General features: G+C 44.7%; 1 long non-coding RNA gene across 1 annotated transcript in view; it reads left to right on the top strand.

Moving 5' to 3' along the window:
• Positions 1 to 8,107: 8,107 nt before the first annotated feature.
• Positions 8,108 to 17,792, top strand: part of LOC128703954 (uncharacterized) — a 14,902-nt gene continuing 5,217 nt past the window's right edge. Inside the window, exon 1 of the long non-coding RNA XR_008409395.2 lies at positions 8,108 to 8,178. This is a non-coding gene — a long non-coding RNA (uncharacterized lncRNA). The remainder of the gene's footprint in view (positions 8,179 to 17,792) is intronic.

Here is a 17,792-nt window from a genome sequence, read left to right as displayed (position 1 = left end):
TACATGTACAAGGTATACCAGTACATGTACAAGGTATACCAGTACATGTACAAGGTATACCAGTACATGTACAAGGTATGCCAGTACATGTACAAGGTATACCAGTACATGTACAAGGTATACCAGTACATGTACAAGGTATACCAGTACATGTACAAGGTATACCAGTACATGTACAAGGTATACCAGTACATGTACAAGGTATACCAGTACATGTACAAGGTATACCAGTACATGTACAAGGTATACCAGTACATGTACAAGGTATACCAGTACATGTACAAGGTATACCAGTACATGTACAAGGTATACCAGTACATGTACAAGGTATACCAGTACATGTACAAGGTATGCCAGTACATGTACAAGGTATACCAGTACATGTACAAGGTATACCAGTACATGTACAAGGTATACCAGTACATGTACAAGGTATACCAGTACATGTACAAGGTATACCAGTACATGTACAAGGTATGCCAGTACATGTACAAGGTATACCAGTACATGTACAAGGTATGCCAGTACATGTACAAGGTATACCAGTACATGTACAAGGTATGCCAGTACATGTACAAGGTATACCAGTACATGTACAAGGTATACCAGTACATGTACAAGGTATACCAGTACATGTACAAGGTATACCAGTACATGTACAAGGTATACCAGTACATGTACAAGGTATACCAGTACATGTACAAGGTATACCAGTACATGTACAAGGTATACCAGTACATGTACAAGGTATAGCAGTACATGTACAAGGTATACCAGTACATGTACAAGGTATACCAGTACATGTACAAGGTATACCAGTACATGTACAAGGTATACCAGTACATGTACAAGGTATACCAGTACATGTACAAGGTATACCAGTACATGTACAAGGTATACAGACCATAGCTGACATCAGTGACATACTACTATATAGAAAGTCCCTTGTTATGTACAGCATTTCCCGCAAATTATGTCAGTTTTGTCCCAGGATGTGACCCACACCAGTCCACTAACACCCAGGATGTGACCCACACCAGTCCACTAACACCCAGGATGTGACCCACACCAGTCCACTAACACCCAGGATGTGACCCACACCAGTCCACTAACACCCAGGATGTGACCCTCACCAGTCCACTAACACCCAGGATGTGACCCACACCAGTCCACTAACACCCAGGATGTGACCCACACCAGTCCACTAACACCCAGGATGTGACCCACACCAGTCCACTAACACCCAGGATGTGACCCACACCAGTCCACTAACACCCAGGATGTGACCCACACCAGTCCACTAACACCCAGGATGTGACCCACACCAGTCCACTAACACCCAGGATGTGACCCACACCAGTCCACTAACACCCAGGATGTGACCCACACCAGTCCACTAACACCCAGGATGTGACCCTCACCAGTCCACTAACACCCAGGATGTGACCCACACCAATCCACTAACACCCAGGATGTGACCCACACCAGTCCACTAACACCCAGGATGTGACCCACACCAGTCCACTAACACCCAGGATGTGACCCACACCAGTCCACTAACACCCAGGATGTGACCCACACCAGTCCACTAACACCCAGGATGTGACCCTCATAGTCCTCTAACACCCAGGAAGTGACCCACACCAGTCCACTAACACCCAGGATGTGACCCACACCAGTCCACTAACACCCAGGATGTGACCCACACCAGTCCACTAACACCCAGGATGTGACCCACACCAGTCCACTAACACCCAGGATGTGACCCACACCAGTCCACTAACACCCAGGATGTGACCCTCATAGTCCTCTAACACCCAGGAAGTGACCCACACCAGTCCACTAACACCCAGGATGTGACCCTCATAGTCCTCTAACACCCAGGAAGTGACCCACACCAGTCCACTAACACCCAGGATGTGACCCACACTAGTCCACTAACACCCAGGATGGGACCCACACCAGTCCACTAACACCCAGGATGTGACCCACACCAGTCCACTAACACCCAGGATGTGACCCACACAAGTCCTCTAACACCCAGGATGTGACCCACACCAGTCCACTAACACCCAGGATGTGACCCCACACCAGTTCACTAACACCCAGGATGTGACCCACACCAGTCCACTAACACTCAGGATGTGACCCACACCAGTCCACTAACACCCAGGATGTGACGCACACCAGTCCACTAACACCCAGGATGTGACCCACACCAGTCCACTAACACCCAAGATGTGACCCACACCAGTCCACTAACACCCATGATGTGACGCACACCAGTCCACTAACACCCAGGATGTGACCGACACCAGTCCACTAACACCCAAGATGTGACCCACACCAATCCACTAACACCCAAGATGTGACCCACACCAGTCACTAACACCCAGGATGTGACCCACACCAGTCCACTAACACCCAGGATGTGACCCACACCAGTCCACTAACACCCAGGATGTGACCAACACCAGTCCACTAACACCCAGGATGTGACCCACACCAGTCCACTAACACCCAGGATGTGACCCACACCAGTCCACTAACACCCAGGATGTGACCCACACCAGTCCACTAACACCCAGGATGTGACCAACACCAGTCCACTAACACCCAGGATGTGACCCACACCAGTCCACTAACACTCAGGATGTGACCCACACCAGTCCACTAACACCCAGGATGTGACGCACACCAGTCCACTAACACCCAGGATGTGACCCACACCAGTCCACTAACACCCAAGATGTGACCCACACCAGTCCACTAACACCCAGGATGTGACGCACACCAGTCCACTAACACCCAGGATGTGACCGACACCAGTCCACTAACACCCAAGATGTGACCCACACCAATCCACTAACACCCAAAATGTGACCCACACCAGTCACTAACACCCAGGATGTGACCCACACCAGTCCACTAACACCCAGGATGTGACCCACACCAGTCCACTAACACCCAGGATGTGACCAACACCAGTCCACTAACACCCAGGATGTGACCCACACCAGTCCACTAACACCCAGGATGTGACCCACACCAGTCCACTAACACCCAGGATGTGACCCACACCAGTCCACTAACACCCAGGATGTGACCAACACCAGTCCACTAACACCCAGGATGTGACCCACACCAGTCCACTAACACCCAGGATGTGACCCACACCAGTCCACTAACACCCAGGATGTGACCCACACCAGTCCACTAACACCCAGGATGTGACCCACACCAGTCCACTGACACCCAGGAAGTGACCAACACCAGTCCACTAACACCCAGGATGTGACCCACACCAGTCCACTAACACCCAGTTTGTCAGAAATTTTCGTGTTCACGTACCCTCTGTATTCTGAGAATTTGACAGTAAAGATCTGAGTGCACCAGATGCCTTTGCTGTTAATTTCACCTTGTATATATATATACATATATATATATATATATATATATATATATATATATATATATATATATATATATATATATATATATATATAAATATATATATATGTATATATATATATATATATATTTATTTCCTCAGAATCCGTAGAGTGCATGAATACAGATCAATCGATCAATTCCATCCCATAATGTACAATGATTTGTTCTTATAAGTTGTAATGCATTACGTTAAAAGTGATTACGTTAACACCCATTACGTAAAACTCATTTTGTTAAGGAGGAAATGGTATGGTGATACCGACAAGATGTGGAAAAAGACACTTATGTACAGTTCTGGACATTTATTAAAGGAAACGTTTCGCCACGAGTGGCTTCATCAGTCCCAATACAGAGAAAACTAAGAAAACATTTATATATATAGTGGCAGGAGTCAGGTGAGGTGACGCGTGGGTAGAGGTGGTAGTAGTAGTAGTAGTAGTAGTAGTAGTAGTAGTAGTAGTAGTAGTAGTAGTAGTAGTAGTAGTAGTAGTAGTAGTAGTAATGGAACTAAGGAGGTGAGGCAAGAGAGGGACCTGCTGGCATCAAGTAACACCAGTTCCCAGGATGGGTAATATCCTCTTGCTTAGTAATTTTGAAATACTGTAACTACCGGATTTTTGCTTTATAGTGTTACTGACAGAAATTAGTGCAGCTTCAATGCATTTTCTCCGTCTTAAGTCGTCTTCTTTAATAACTAGTTTAGCTTCATTGAATTTCATGAGGTGTCCAACATCGTCTCTATGTTGAACACATGCATTTTTGCGGTCATCATTTCTGCAAGCATTTTTGTGTTCTGCTATTCTAATGTCCAGAGTTCTGGCTGTTTCCCCTACATATACTTTGTCACACCCCCCACATGGACCTGGAATCAAGAAGGATCCTCAGTAACATCCCTCGCTCAGTTACATGGATGCGGTACGTAGATGATATTTTGGTCATTGTACCCAAAAATCTTGACGTACGGGGCATCCTCAACACCATCAACACTCTGGAACCTACTATTAAATTTACACTAGAGGATGAGAAGGACAACCAATTACCTTTTCTCTACGTTCTCTTACGCACAGGGGAAAATAAACTTTTAAAGTCTACCGGAAGCCTACCTACAAGAATGATCTTCTACATTTCTTCTCTCACCATGACACAAGAACTACAAGAGGGGTAGTTATTGGCTTCTTTCTGAGAGCCTACAGAATTTCCAGTCCACAGTTCCTCGAAGAAGAATGTACATACATCACCAACTCTTTTAGTTCACTGCACTTTCCCCTACACTTCGTACGTGACTGTAGGAAACGTGAGGCACGTATCCTCAGCAAGACCAACACCTATCAAATTGAAGAAAAGCCTCCAAGTTACATCGTTTTACCGGTCGGCAACGTTGCCACTAATGTTTCAAAAATGTTTGACAGAAAACTGGCTAAAATATCTACCAGCTCTTCAACTACTATTAGGAACCTGATACAAAAACCCAAGCATGATTCTGGCACAAGTGAAGGAATCTACACTATACCATGTGGGGGATGTGACAAAGTATATGTAGGGGAAACAGCCAGAACTCTGGACATTAGGATAGCAGAACACAAAAATGCTTGCAGAAATGATGACCGCAAAAATGCATGTGTTCAACATAGAGACGATGTTGGACACCTCATGAAATTCAATGAAGCTAAACTAGTTATTAAAGAAGACGACTTAAGACGGAGAAAATGCATTGAAGCTGCACTAATTTCTGTCAGTAACACTATAAAGCAAAAATCCGGTAGTTACAGTATTTCAAAATTACTAAGCAAGAGGATATTACCCATCCTGGGAACTGGTGTTACTTGATGCCAGCAGGTCCCTCTCTTGCCTCACCTCCTTAGTTCCATTACTACTACTACTACTACTACTACTACTACTACTACTACTACTACTACTAGTACTACTACTACTACTACTACTACTACTACTACTACTACTACTACTACTACTACTACTACTACTACTACTACTACTACTACTACTACCACCACCTCTACCCACGCGTCACCTCACCTGACTCCTGCCACTATATATATAAATGTTTTCTTAGTTTTCTCTGTATTAGGACTGAAGAAGCCACTCGTGGCGAAGCGTTTCCTTTAATAAATGTTCTGAACTGTACATAAGTGTCTTTTTCATTTTATTAACATCCATTATGATACCATCCATTAGTTCTAAGTTATATATGAATTTGTTATTGAATAGAATCAGCCCAGAACCACCTGTTTGTCCAGCCTATAGGATAGTAGTGTATGTCGGGACGACATACGTAACATGACCGAGCTGTCAGCATAGTTGCTGATCCTCCTTTACATGTGTTGTATGCATAGATTAAATGAGCATTATAGTACCATCCATGTGTGTATATAGAAGATCCCATAGGCCTGTGACTGCATGACGTCACAGGATGCTCCATAAGTGAGCGGGACAGGCTACCTCGGTCTCAGTCGACGCATAGGCATAGAAGAAGGCAGGACACGGCAGGCTGGGCTCCCTCCATCTCCCATTACCACAGTCTGACAATATATATCGTTACCATCCAACCCTCTTGTCTCCTTACCGAACCCCACACGACACACCAGTCCACTAACACCCAAGATGTGACCAACACCAGTCCACTAACATCCAAGATGTGACCCACACCAGTCTACTAACACCCCGAAAGTGACCCACACCAGTCCACTAACACCCAGGTTGTGACCCACACCAGTCCACTAACACCCAGGATGTGACCCACACCAGTCCACTAACACCCAGGATGTTACCCACACCAGTCCACTAACACCCAGGATGTGACCCACACCAGTCCACTAACACCCAGGATGTGACCCACACCAGTCCACTAACACCCAGGATGTGACCCACACCAGTCCACTAACACCCAGGATGTGACCCACACCAGTCCACTAACACCCAGGATGTGACCCACACCAGTCCACTAACACCCAGGATGTGACCCACACCAGTCCACTAACACCCAGGTTGTGACCCACACCAGTCCACTAACACCCAGGATGTGACCCACACCAGTCCACTAACACCCAGGATGCCACCCACACCAGTCCACTACCACCCAGGTACCCATTATACTGATGGGTGAACAGGGACAGGGACAGCAGGTGTCTTATATAAACACGTCCCCAATGTTTTCCAGCCGTACCGGAGGGGATTCGAACCCCGGACCTCAGTGCGTGAGGCGAGTGCGCTAACGATGAAGCAATGGGACACGGTTAAGAAGATACATGCCTAACAGTTAGGTACCTAAGTGCTGCACCTGTGTCTCATTAACCTGTCAGTGTCGTATATCATTGCCATAGAACACCTGACCATTAATTCTCGAAGCAATTTTCAGATAGTATTTTGACAAATTGCAGTTTGTATTCACCTATTTGTGTGTGTGGGGGTCGTGTCGAATAGGTAAAACTTGCGATTTTGGATTAAATAACAACGCTCTTCTTGCCGAATAAGACAAGTGAAAATTTGTGTATGCAATAATATCGGAAAAATCATTCTGATCCTAACGAGAAAAAATTATTTTATTGTGTTTGTTTATTATTAAATTATTGTAAACTTATCTAAAATATATTTAAGTAGATTAGGCTAAATTAAATTACGGTTGTTATGATAAGGTCAGGTAAGTTTTCTAAGGTTCCTTTGGTAAAAATTATTAATTTTTTCATTAACATACATAGTTGTGTATCAGATGGTTGAACTACAGCTGCTGGTCCTCCATACATAGCTGTGTATCAGATGGTTGAACTACAGCTGCTGGTCCTCCATACATAGTTGTGTATCAGATGGTTGAACTACAGCTGCTGGTCCTCCATACATAGTTGTGTATCAGATGGTTGAACTACAGCTGCTGGTCCTCCATACATAGTTTTGTATCAGATGGTTGAACTACAGCTGCTGGTCCTCCATACATAGTTGTGTATCAGATGGTTGAACTACAGCTGCTGGTCCTCCATACATAGTTGTGTATCAGATGGTTGAACTACAGCTGCTGGTCCTCCATACATAGTTGTGTATCAGATGGTTGAACTATAGCTGCTGGTCCTCCATACATAGTTGTGTATCAGATGGTTGAACTATAGCTGCTGGTCCTCCATACATAGTTGTGTATCAGATGGTTGAACTATAGCTGCTGGTCCTCCATACATAGTTGTGTATCAGATGGTTGAACTACAGCTGCTGGTCCTCCATACATAGTTGTGTATCAGATGGTTGAACTACAGCTGCTGGTCCTCCATACATAGTTGTGTATCAGATGGTTGAACTACAGCTGCTGGTCCTCCATACATAGTTGTGTATCAGATGGTTGAACTACAGCTGCTGGTCCTCCATACATAGTTGTGTATGAGATGGTTGAACTATAGCTGCTGGTCCTCCATACATAGTTGTGTATGAGATGGTTGAACTATAGCTGCTGGTCTTCTACAAACTCACCTTTCGTGCTTTCTACTTAGTTCTTTGAGGTACACGAGACGCAGCTCCTGGCCCTGCTACTCACCCACCTGTCTCTGAGGAATACTTCCTCCTCTACTGATGGAAGTTGAAACGAGAGTTGAATACCTGTACGTCTCCCATTTCCCTGCTGGTTTAGCGCTCCCTCACGATTAAAAATTAATTTTTCAGAGAGCTGAGATCGAGAGGTACTTGAGAAGGTTGAAGATGGAGCCTTTAGCGTCTTCAGTCAAGGAGGAGGTGAGTAACACTTGACCTTCCGTGACCTGTCAGTCCCCTAGTGATGACTGAAGTCCCCTAGTGATGACTGAAGTCCCCTAGTGATGACTGAAGTCCCCTAGTGATGACTGAAGTCCCCTAGTGATGACTGAAGTCCCCTAGTGATGACTGAAGTCTCCTAGTGATGACTGAAGTCCCCTAGTGATGACTGAAGTCTCCTAGTGATGACTGAAGTCTCCTAGTGATGACTGAAGTCCCCTAGTGATGACTGAAGTCTCCTAGTGATGACTGAAGTCCCCTAGTGATCACTGAAGTCTCCTAGTGATGACTGAAGTCTCCTAGTGATGACTGAAGTCCCCTAGTGATGACTGAAGTCTCTTAGTGATGACTGAAGTCCCCTAGTGATGACTGAAGTCTCCTAGTGATGACTGGAGTCCCCTAGTGATGACTGAAGTCTCCTAGTGATGACTGAAGTCTCCTAGTGATGACTGAAGTCTCCTAGTGATGACTGAAGTCCCCTAGTGATGACTGAAGTCTCCTAGTGATGACTGAAGTCCCCTAGTGATGACTGAAGTCTCCTAGTGATGACTGAAGTCCCCTAGTGATGACTGAAGTCTCCTAGTGATGACTGAAGTCCCCTAGTGATGACTGAAGTCTCCTAGTGATGACTGAAGTCCCCTAGTGATGACTGAAGTCTCCTAGTGATGACTGAAGTCCCCTAGTGATGACTGAAGTCTCCTAGTGATGACTGAAGTCCCCTAGTGATGACTGAAGTCCCCTAGTGATGACTGAAGTCTCCTAGTGATGACTGAAGTCTCCTAGTGATGACTGAAGTCTCCTAGTGATGACTGAAGTCCCCTAGTGATGACTGAAGTCTCCTAGTGATGACTGAAGTCTCCTAGTGATGACTGAAGTCCCCTAGTGATGACTGAAGTCTCCTAGTGATGACTGGAGTCCCCTAGTGATGACTGAAGTCTCCTAGTGATGACTGAAGTCTCCTAGTGATGACTGAAGTCTCCTAGTGATGACTGAAGTCCCCTAGTGATGACTGAAGTCTCCTAGTGATGACTGAAGTCTCCTAGTGATGACTGAAGTCTCCTAGTGATGACTGAAGTCCCCTAGTGATGACTGAAGTCTCCTAGTGATGACTGAAGTCTCCTAGTGATGACTGAAGTCCCCTAGTGATGACTGAAGTCTCCTAGTGATGACTGAAGTCTCCTAGTGATGACTGAAGTCTCCTAGTGATGACTGAAGTCTCCTAGTGATGACTGAAGTCCCCTAGTGATGACTGAAGTCTCCTAGTGATGACTGAAGTCTCCTAGTGATGACTGAAGTCCCCTAGTGATGACTGAAGTCTCCTAGTGATGACTGAAGTCCCCTAGTGATGACTGAAGTCTCCTAGTGATGACTGAAGTCCCCTAGTGATGACTGAAGTCCCCTAGTGATGACTGAAGTCTCCTAGTGATGACTGAAGTCTCCTAGTGATGACTGAAGTCTCCTAGTGATGACTGAAGTCCCCTAGTGATGACTGAAGTCTCCTAGTGATGACTGAAGTCTCCTAGTGATGACTGAAGTCCCCTAGTGATGACTGAAGTCTCCTAGTGATGACTGGAGTCCCCTAGTGATGACTGAAGTCTCCTAGTGATGACTGAAGTCTCCTAGTGATGACTGAAGTCTCCTAGTGATGACTGAAGTCCCCTAGTGATGACTGAAGTCTCCTAGTGATGACTGAAGTCTCCTAGTGATGACTGAAGTCTCCTAGTGATGACTGAAGTCCCCTAGTGATGACTGAAGTCTCCTAGTGATGACTGAAGTCTCCTAGTGATGACTGAAGTCCCCTAGTGATGACTGAAGTCTCCTAGTGATGACTGAAGTCTCCTAGTGATGACTGAAGTCTCCTAGTGATGACTGAAGTCTCCTAGTGATGACTGAAGTCCCCTAGTGATGACTGAAGTCTCCTAGTGATGACTGAAGTCTCCTAGTGATGACTGAAGTCCCCTAGTGATGACTGAAGTCTCCTAGTGATGACTGAAGTCCCCTAGTGATGACTGAAGTCTCCTAGTGATGACTGAAGTCTCCTAGTGATGACTGAAGTCTCCTAGTGATGACTGAAGTCCCCTAGTGATGACTGAAGTCTCCTAGTGATGACTGAAGTCTCCTAGTGATGACTGAAGTCTCCTAGTGATGACTGAAGTCCCCTAGTGATGACTGAAGTCCCCTAGTGATGACTGAAGTCCCCTAGTGATGACTGAAGTCCCCTAGTGATGACTGAAGTCCCCTAGTGATGACTGAAGTCTCCTAGTGATGACTGAAGTCCCCTAGTGATGACTGAAGTCCCCTAGTGATGACTGAAGTCCCCTAGTGATGACTGAAGTCCCCTAGTGATGACTGAAGTCCCCTAGTGATGACTGAAGTCTCCTAGTGATGACTGAAGTCCCCTAGTGATGACTGAAGTCCCCTAGTGATGACTGAAGTCTCCTAGTGATGACTGAAGTCCCCTAATGATGACTGAAGTCTCCTAGTGATGACTGAAGTCTCCTAGTTTGACTGAAGTCTTCTACTGTTGACTGAAGTCTCCTAGTGATGACTGAAGTCTCCTAGTGATGACTGAAGTCACCTAGTGATGACTGAAGTCTCCTAGTGATGACTGAAGTCCCCTAGTGATGACTGAAGTCTCCTAGTGATGACTGAAGTCCCCTAGTGATGACTGAAGTCTCCTAGTGATGACTGAAGTCTCCTAGTGATGACTGAAGTCCCCTAGTGATGACTGAAGTCTCCTAGTGATGACTGAAGTCTTTTTGTGATGATTGAAGACTCCTAGTGATGTCTGAAGTCTCCTAGTGATGACTGAAGTCTCCTAGTGACGATTGAAGTCTCCTAGTAATAACTGAAGTCTCCTAGTGATGACTGAAGTCTCCTAGAGATGACTGAAGTCTTTTTGTGATGACTGAAGTCTCCTAGTGATGACTGAAGTCTTTTTGTGATGACTGAAGTCTCCTAGTGATGACTGAAGTCTCCTAGTGATGACTGAAGTCTCCTAGTGATGATTGAAGTCTCCTAGTAATGACTGAAGTCTCCTAGTGATGACTGAAGTCTCCTAGTGATGACTGAAGTCTTTTTGTGATGATTGAAGTCTCCTAGTGATGACTGAAGTCTCCTAGTGATAACTGAAATAGCCTAGTGATGACTGAAGTCTCCTAGTGATGGCTTAAGTCTCCTAGTGATGACTGAAGTCTTTTTGTGATGATTGAAGTCTCCTAGTGATGACTGAAGTCTCATAGTGATAACTGAAATAGCCTAGTGATGACTGAAGTCTCCTAGTGATGGCTTAAGTCTCCTAGTGATGACTGAAATCTCCTAGCGATGACTGAAGTCTTCTAGTGATGACTGAAGTCTTCTAGTGATGACTGAAGACTCCTAGTGATGACTGAAGTAGCCTAGTGATGACTGAAGTCTTCTAGTGATGACTGAAGTCTTCTAGTGATGACTAAAGTTTCCTAGTGATGACTGAAGTCTCTTAGTGATGACTTAAGTCTCCTAGTGATGACTGAAGTCTTCTAGTGATGACTGAAGTCTCCAAGTGATGACTGAAGTCTTCTAGTTATGACTGAAGTCACCTAGTGATGACTGAAGTAGCCTACTACTGGCTGAAGTCTCCTAGTGATGACTGAAGTCTCCTAGCGATGACTGAAGTCTCCTAGTGATGACTGAAGTCTCCTAGTGATGACTGAAGTCTTTTTGTGATGATTGAAGTCTCCTAGTGATGACTGAAGTCTCCTAGTGATAACTGAAATAGCCTAGTGATGACTGAAGTCTCCTAGTGATGGCTTAAGTCTCCTAGTGATGACTGAAATCTCCTAGCGATGACTGAAGTCTTCTAGTGATGACTGAAGTCTTCTAGTGATGACTGAAGACTCCTAGTGATGACTGAAGTAGCCTAGTGATGACTGAAGTCTTCTAGTGATGACTGAAGTCTTCTAGTGATGACTAAAGTTTCCTAGTGATGACTGAAGTCTCTTAGTGATGACTTAAGTCTCCTAGTGATGACTGAAGTCTTCTAGTGATGACTGAAGTCTCCAAGTGATGACTGAAGTCTTCTAGTTATGACTGAAGTCACCTAGTGATGACTGAAGTAGCCTACTACTGGCTGAAGTCTCCTAGTGATGACTGAAGTCTCCTAGCGATGACTGAAGTCTCCTAGTGATGACTGAACTCTCCTAGTGATGACGGAAGTCTCCTAGTGATGACTGAAGTAGCCAAGTGATGACTAAGTGATAACTGAAATCTCCTACTGTTGACTGAAGTCTCTTACTGTTGACTGAAATCTCCTAGTGATGACTGAAGTCTCCTAGTGATGATTGAAGTCTCCTAGTGATGACTGAAGTAGCCTAGTGATGATTGAAGTCACCTAGTGATCACTGAAGTCTCCTATTGATGACTGAAATCTCCTACTTTTGACTGAAGTCTCCTAGTGATGACTGAAGTCTCCTAGTGTTGATTGAAGTCTCCTACTGTTGACTGAAGTCTACTAGTGATGACTGAAGTCTCCTAGCGATGACAGAAGTCTACTAGTGATGACTGAAGTCTCCTAGTGATGACTGAAGTCTCCTAGTGATGACTGAAGTCTACTAGTGATGACTGAAGTCTCCTAGCGATGACAGAAGTCTACTAGTGATGACTGAAGTCTACTAGTGATGACTGAAGTCTCCTAGCGATGACAGAAGTCTACTAGTGATGACTGAAGTCTCCTAGTGATGACTGAAGTCTCCTTGTGATGACTGAAGTTGCTTAGTGATGACTGAAGTCTCCTAGTGATGACTGAAGTCTCCTTTTGATGACTGAAGTCTCCTAGTGATGACTGAAGTTGCTTAGTGATTACTGAAGTCTCCTAGTGAAGACTGAAATAGCCTAGTGATGACTGAAGTCACCTTTTGATGACTGAAGTCTCCTAGTTTGACTGAAGTCTTCTACTGTTGACTGAAGTCTCCTAGTGATGACTGAAGTCTCCAAGTTTTGACTGAAGTCTTCTACTATTAACTGAAGTCTCCTAGTGATGACTGAAGTCTCCTAGTGATGACTGAAGTCTCCTAGTGATGACTGAAGTCTCTTAGTGATGACTGAAGTCTCCTAGTGATGACTGAAGTCTCCTAGTGATGACTGAAGCCTCCTAGTGATGACTGAAGTCTCCTAGTGATGACTGAAGTCTCCTAGTGATGACTGAAGTCTCTTAGTGATGACTGAAGTCTCCTAGTGATGACTGAAGTCTCCTTGTGATGACTGAAGTCTCATAGTGATGACTGAAGTCTCCTAGTGATGACTGAAGTCTCCTAGTGATGACTGAAGTCTCCTACTGATGACTGAAGTCTCCTAGTGATGACTGAAGTCTCCTAGTGATGAGCGAAGTCTCCTAGTGATAACTGAAGTAGTTTAGTGATGACTAAAGTCTCCTAGTGATGACTGAAGTCTCCTAGTGATGACTGAAGCCTCCTAGTGATGACTGAAGCCTCCTAGTGATGACTGAAGCCTCCTAGTGATGACTGAAGTCTCCTAGTGATGAGTGAAGTCTCCTAGTGATAACTGAAGTCTCCTAGTGATGACTGAAGTCTCCTAGTGATGACTGAAGCCTCCTAGAGATGACTGGTCTCCTAGTGATGACTGAAGCCTCCTAGTGATGACTGAAGCCTCTTAGTGATGACTGAAGCCTCCTAGGAATGACTGAAGCCTCCTAGTGATGACTGAAGTCTCCTAGTGATGACTGAAGTCTCCTAGTGATGACTGAAGTCCCCTAGTGATGACTGAAGTCTCCTAGTGATGACTGAAGTCCCCTAGTGATGACTGAAGTCTCCTAGTGATGACTGAAGTCTCCTAGTGATGACTGAAGTCTTTTTGTGATGATTGAAGACTCCTAGTGATGTCTGAAGTCTCCTAGTGATGACTGAAGTCTCCTAGTGATGATTGAAGTCTCCTAGTGATGACTGAAGTAGCCTAGTGATGATTGAAGTCACCTAGTGATCACTGAAGTCTCCTATTGATGACTGAAATCTCCTACTTTTGACTGAAGTCTCCTAGTGATGACTGAAGTCTCCTAGTGTTGATTGAAGTCTCCTACTGTTGACTGAAGTCTACTAGTGATGACTGAAGTCTCCTAGCGATGACAGAAGTCTACTAGTGATGACTGAAGTCTCCTAGTGATGACTGAAGTCTCCTAGTGATGACTGAAGTCTACTAGTGATGACTGAAGTCTCCTAGCGATGACAGAAGTCTACTAGTGATGACTGAAGTCTACTAGTGATGACTGAAGTCTCCTAGCGATGACAGAAGTCTACTAGTGATGACTGAAGTCTCCTAGTGATGACTGAAGTCTCCTTGTGATGACTGAAGTTGCTTAGTGATGACTGAAGTCTCCTAGTGATGACTGAAGTCTCCTTTTGATGATTGAAGTCTCCTAGTGATGACTGAAGTTGCTTAGTGATTACTGAAGTCTCCTAGTGAAGACTGAAATAGCCTAGTGATGACTGAAGTCACCTTTTGATGACTGAAGTCTCCTAGTTTGACTGAAGTCTTCTACTGTTGACTGAAGTCTCCTAGTGATGACTGAAGTCTCCAAGTTTTGACTGAAGTCTTCTACTATTAACTGAAGTCTCCTAGTGATGACTGAAGTCTCCTAGTGATGACTGAAGTCTCCTAGTGATGACTGAAGTCTCTTAGTGATGACTGAAGTCTCCTAGTGATGACTGAAGTCTCCTAGTGATGACTGAAGCCTCCTAGTGATGACTGAAGTCTCCTAGTGATGACTGAAGTCTCCTAGTGATGACTGAAGTCTCTTAGTGATGACTGAAGTCTCCTAGTGATGACTGAAGTCTCCTTGTGATGACTGAAGTCTCATAGTGATGACTGAAGTCTCTTAGTGATGACTGAAGTCTCCTAGTGATGACTGAAGTCTCCTACTGATGACTGAAGTCTCCTAGTGATGATTGAAGTCACCTAGTGATCACTGAAGTCTCCTATTGATGACTGAAATCTCCTACTTTTGACTGAAGTCTCCTAGTGATGACTGAAGTCTCCTAGTGTTGATTGAAGTCTCCTACTGTTGACTGAAGTCTACTAGTGATGATTGAAGTAGCTTAGTGATGACTGAAGTCTCCTAGTGATGACTGAAGTCTTCTAGTGATGATTGAAGTCTCCTAGTAATGACTGAAGTCTCCTAGTGATGACTGAAGTCTCCTAGAGATGACTGTAGTCTCCTGGTGATGACTGAAGTAGCTTAGTGATGACTGAAGCCTCCTAGTGATGACTGAAGTCTCCTAGTGATGACTGAAGTCTTTTTGTGATGATTGAAGTCTCCTAGTGATGACTGAAGTCTCCTAGTGATAACTGAAATAGCCTAGTGATGACTGATGTCTCCTAGTGATGACTTAAGTCTCCTAGTGATGACTGAATTCTCCTAGTGATGACTGAAGTAGCCTAGTGATGACTGAAGTCTTCTAGTGATGACTGAAGTCTCCTAGTGATGACTAAAGTTTCCTAGTGATGACTGAAGTCTCTTAGTGATGACTTAAGTCTCCTAGTGATGACTGAAGTCTTCTAGTGATGACTGAAGTCTCCAAGTGATGACTGAAGTCTTCTAGTTATGACTGAAGTCACCTAGTGATGACTGAAGTAGCCAAGTGATGACTGAAGTCACCTAGTGATGACTGAAGTATCCTAGTGATGACTAAGTGATAACTGAAATCTCCTACTGTTGACTGAAGTATCTTACTGTTGACTGAAATCTCCTAGTGATGACTGAAGTCTCCTAGTGATGATTGAAGTCTCCTAGTGATGACTGAAGTAGCCTAGTGATGACTGAAGTCACCTAGTGATCACTGAAGTCTCCTAGTGATGACTGAAATCTCCTACTTTTGACTGAAGTCTCGTAGTGATGACTGAAGTCTCCTAGTGTTGATTGAAGTCTCCTACTGTTGACTGAAGTCTACTAGTGATGACTGAAGTCTCCTAGTGATGACTGAAGTCTCCTAGTGATGACTGAAGTCTCCTAGTGATGACTGAAGTCTCCTAGTGATGACTGAAGTCTCCTAGTGATGACTGAAGCCTCCTAGTGATGACTGAAGTCTCCTAGTGATGACTGAAGTCTCCTAGTGATGACTGAAGTCTCCTAGTGATGACTGAAGTCTCTTAGTGATGACTGAAGTCTCCTAGTGATGACTGAAGTCTCCTAGTGATGACTGAAGTCTCATAGTGATGACTGAAGTCTCCTAGTGATGACTGAAGTCTCCTAGTGATGAGCGAAGTCTCCTAGTGATGACTGAAGTCTCTTAGTGATGACTGAAGTCTCCTAGTGATGACTGAAGTCTCCTAGTGATGACTGAAGTCTCATAGTGATGACTGAAGTCTCCTAGTGATGACTGAAGTCTCCTAGTGATGACTGAAGTCTCCTAGTGATGACTGAAGTCTCCTAGTGATGACTGAAGTCTCTTAGTGATGACTGAAGTCTCCTAGTGATGACTGAAGTCTCCTAGTGATGACTGAAGTCTCATAGTGATGATTGAAGTCTCCTAGTGATGACTGAAGTCTCCTAGTGATGAGCGAAGTCTCCTAGTGATAACTGAAGTAGTTTAGTGATGACTAAAGTCTCCTAGTGATGACTGAAGTCTCCTAGTGATGACTGAAGCCTCCTAGTGATGACTGAAGCCTCCTAGTGATGACTGAAGTCTCCTAGTGATGAGTGAAGTCTCCTAGTGATAACTGAAGTCTCCTAGTGATGACTGAAGTCTCTTAGTGATGACTGAAGCCTCCTAGAGATGACTGGTCTCCTAGTGATGACTGAAGCCTCCTAGTGATGACTGAAGCCTCTTAGTGATGACTGAAGTCTCCTAGGGATGACTGAAGCCTCCTAGTGATGACTGAAGTCTCCTAGTGATGACTGAAGTCTCCTAGGGATGACTGAAGCCTCCTAGTGATGACTGAAGTCTCCTAGTGATGACTGAAGTCTCCTAGTGATGAGCGAAGTCTCCTAGTGATAACTGAAGTAGTTTAGTGATGACTAAAGTCTTCTAGTGAGGACTGAAGCCTCCTAGTGATGACTAAAGCCTCCTAGTGATGACTGAAGTCTCCTAGTGATGACTAAAGCCTCCTAGTGATGACTGAAGTCTCTTAGTGATGACTGAAGCATCCTAGTGATGACTGAAGTCTCCTAGAGATGACTGGTCTCCTAGTGATGACTGAAGCCTCCTAGTGATGACTGAAGCCTCTTAGTGATGACTGGTCTCCTAGTGATGACTGAAGCCTCCTAGTGATGACTGAAGCCTCCTAGAGATGACTGGTCTCCTAGTGATGACTGAAGCCTCCTAGTGATGACTGAAGCCTCTTAGTGATGACTGAAGTCTCCTAGTGATGACTGAAGCCTCCTAGAGATGACTGGTCTCCTAGTGATGACTGAAGCCTCCTAGTGATGACTGAAGCCTCCTAGTGATGACTGAAGCCTCCTAGTGATGACTGAAGTCTCCTAGGGATGACTGAAGCCTCCTAGTGATGACTGAAGTCTCCTAGTGATGACTGAAGTCTCCTAGTGATGACTGAGAGCTCCAGCTGTGGGTCATCACATGATTCGTACCCGTATCAGGAAACGATTGCTC

Source organism: Cherax quadricarinatus, chromosome 95 (genome assembly GCF_038502225.1).
Source record: "Cherax quadricarinatus isolate ZL_2023a chromosome 95, ASM3850222v1, whole genome shotgun sequence".
NCBI classification, from domain to species: domain Eukaryota; kingdom Metazoa; phylum Arthropoda; class Malacostraca; order Decapoda; family Parastacidae; genus Cherax; species Cherax quadricarinatus.
The sequence above is the reverse complement of the archived record's forward strand: the minus strand, read 5'-3'. Positions and strand labels throughout refer to the sequence as shown.